Below are 3831 nucleotides of genomic sequence, written 5' to 3' on the forward strand. Positions count from 1 at the left end.
GCTCATGATTCTTGCTTCCTATTGCAATGTGCAAATTGCAAGTTTTGCTTCTTGAGATATTCAAGATAGTGATGTTCAAGAAGACAATTTTTCTTCTTGAAATAAGCAAGTTAGCAATCTTTGCTTCTTAAAATAGGTAAGCTAGCAATCAAGTTTTTGCATCTTCTTGACTTGTACAAGCTAACTATCTCCCCCTTTGTCATTGTAAAAAAGAAAGAGAGAATACAGTTTTGTAGTTCTCTTTTCCTTTTACAACGATTTCAAAATCATGACAAATGATGAATAATCAAGTTATGAATGTCAAGACAATTTTTGATCATGAATATTTTATCATTGCATGCATCATTACCATAAGTTGAAGTATTACATGCATGATATCATATCACCATTCATAATTACATTAATGTTTCATATCATGATGGTATCAATTTTGTCAAATTATATCCTACCATGCATGATCAAAACTTCTCCCCATTTTATCATTGAAAACAAGAAGAAAGTAGGGGGATAGAGCATAAAAGTGTTAAATATTTCAATCATTTCAAGGCATTTACATCATAGATCAAGTCATGATTCGTGATTCATCATAAAGCAAGTTAGTTTTCAATCATCACATAAGGCTTTTAAGGAATTTTTGAAACATAGGAGAATGATTAATTTAAGCGTACAATGTTTCAATCCAATTCAAGTCATGAATATCAATGCTTTCATATTGTGAGTATCAATTCATGAATACCACAAGATATTATTTGTGACTTCAATTTTGCAAGATCAAGATTATGATTTAGATAAAACTTATTCAAATCAAATCATTAACTTGAAATTCATAATCAAGTCATTAAAATTAATTTCGAGATTCACAAAATATCATGAAATCATTAATCTCGATCAAATGGGAAAAGCATTTTTTAAGAGATTCCTTTTCATCTAAGCATGCCTTAGTTTTTATATGCCAAATTAAGATAAGCATTAAAGTTCAAGACATAAGGCAAAGAAATCTTGTATTATGAAATATATGATATCAAGGCTCATGATTCATTCGAAAAGATATAGTGCAAAGAGCAACTTGAAACATTCTTATCAAGATCACATTTTAAAATATTCTAAGTTTCAAGATATCAATATGACACTTCATTGAATTGCATTTCATTTGAAGAACTCCTTTTTTGATAAATGTAGGGAGCATAATGAACGATCTTGATTTATAAAGAGCTTCATGTTATCAAGATCATGATTTTAATAATTACTCTCTTTAGCAAAGAATCACAAAAGCACTTTATTTTTGCATAAGAAATCACATTGTGTTATGATTTATAAATTCTTTTTTTTTTTGCACACGAATCATAGGAGATATGAATGTGAAACAAATCTTTGCAAGCAAAAACACTATCATTCATATTTCAAGATGGAGTTTATAAGCATGAATCATTTTATCAAATCCATTTTAGAAAAATATTTTTCATAAGTGTATGAGAAAATCCGATTGTTAGGATACCAATTATTAACTGAATCCGAAAATGAAATTAACACTTTCATATATTCAAACATGATTTTTGCTATAGATCTTGAAATTAAGTCAAGAAGATCAAACAAGCTCATGATCATGGATAACTTAAAATCACATGCATAAAATTGTTAATAACCATTTCATATTACATCTTTATGCATTACTTTAAATCAAAAGTGATTTCATTCAACAATGTTAATCAAACATGATACACATTATTACTTCTTAACCATGATCAAAATCATTTTGTTTGTTTATCATAAAATATGCAATATTATTTTCGAAATTATCAGCATGATCATAATTTTTGTATTTTTATTTTTAAACATGTAATTTTCAAGAAAATTAATTCTAAACTAAAAAAGACAATATATCATGAAAGCATCAAGTAATTTCAAAATAAATTAGGGGGATTTCGATTACCTCATCATTGTAGGCTGTTAAGGCGTAGTTTGCCGCCTTGCTTTTGTTGACTTTCTCTTCTTCGGAGGAGCTCGATTCATCCCAATTTTTGTTCTTCTTCTTGCGTTTAAAGCAAGTAGTTCGATTGCTTTTTAATTTTTGTTTCATTTGTAGTTTAAGTTCACCATCACTTGAGCTTATGCTCGAGTGGTCTTCAAATGTTCTATGTCCCAAATCCTTCCTGTTCTTTGGAAGGTTGGTTTGTTCATCATTGTCCTCATCACTTGAGTCATCGCTCAAGTGACATTCATTTGTCCAGAGTTCCAAATCCTTCCTGTTCTTTGGAAGGTGATTGTGTTCAACATGTTCATCATGTGCATTGTGCACCATTTCATATGTCATCAATGAACCAATTAGTTCTTCAAGTGGTAAGTTGTTTAGGTTTTTTGATTCTTGAATAGCAGTTACTTTTGAATCCCAAGTTTTAGAAAGTGAGCGCAAAACTTTGTTAACGAGTTCAAAATCCGAAAAGCTTTTACCAAGTGATTTTAAACCATTGACGACATCCGTAAAACGGGTGAACATGTCGACAACGGTTTCGCTTGGTTTCATATGAAAAAGCTCGAAATCATGCAGTAAAATATTAACTTTCGAGTCTTTGACTCTACTAGTTCCCTCGTGCGTGATTTCAAGAGTGCGCCAAATATCGAAAGCCGTTTCGCACAAAGAAACCCGATTGAACTCATTTTTGTCCAAAGCGCAAAATAAGGCATTCATAGCCTTTGCGTTTAAAGAAAAATACTTCTTCTCTAAAACCGACCATTCGTTCATCGGTTTAGAGAGAAATTGAAAACCGTTTTCAACTATATTCCATAAATCCAGATTTAGAGAAATTAAGAAAACTCTCATTCGAGTTTTCCAATAAGTGTAGTCCAATCCGTTAAAGAACGGTGGACGAAAGACCGAACAGCCCTCTTGAAAAGTCATTTCTCTCGGGTGTAAATCCGAAATGAGAAATACCCCGCTCTGATACCAATTGTTAGGATCGAGAGCACTAAGAGGGGGGGGGGTGAATTAGTGCAGCGGTAATCTTACAGCAATTTAAAAACGAAAGCTGCGTTCATCCGATAAAAAACTATTTCGATATAAAAGCAGAATCACAGTGCAGTTTGCGTCTAAGCGCAGTTTTGCGTCTAAGCGCAGTTTGCGTCTAAACACAGTTTGCGTCTAAGCGCAGTTTGCATCCAAACTCAGTTTTACGTCCAAACGCAGTTTTACGTCTAAACGCAGTTTTACGTCTAAACGCAGTTTTACGTCTAAACGCAGTTTTGCGTCTAAACGCAGTTTTACGTCTAAATGTAGTTTTGCGTCTAAAAGCGGTTTTGAACCTTGAAAAGCGTTTTACGTAGAAAGCAGTTTGCAGTTATAAATGGAATCCGAATGTAAGCGTAAACTGCAGTGTGAAGATCGTACGAAAACACGATTTACGTTTGAATGCAGATTCTGAAAGATCACAGCTTAGAAACTCGTTCGTAAAGGCGCAGAGGGCAGTAGCAATGTAGGAGGTTTGCAGTAATGATAAAGTGCTCAAGGTAAAAGCAAACCAGAGATTGAGAGTGGTTCGGTCAGTCTTGACCTACTCCACTTTTGGCTTCCTCCTTCGACGAGGTCACCGACGTCAACTAGCTGCCTTCCTTCAATGGGCGAAGGCTAACTGCCCTTTTACAGTTTCTCTCCTTTTGACAGGCTCAGGAGACAACCTTTACAGATCCTTTCTCTCCTCTCTTTACAACTCAAGACTTGAAGAACAGAAGGAGGAGAACTTTAGGACTTTACACAAATTTGAGCTCTTAGAATCACTGAAAAGATCAAGAATTCGGTGTGGATCTGTTGTCAATTCAGTGTTGAATGGGTGGGGTATT

Source organism: Musa acuminata, chromosome BXJ3-3 (genome assembly GCF_036884655.1).
Source record: "Musa acuminata AAA Group cultivar baxijiao chromosome BXJ3-3, Cavendish_Baxijiao_AAA, whole genome shotgun sequence".
Classification (NCBI taxonomy): Eukaryota; Viridiplantae; Streptophyta; class Magnoliopsida; order Zingiberales; family Musaceae; genus Musa; species Musa acuminata.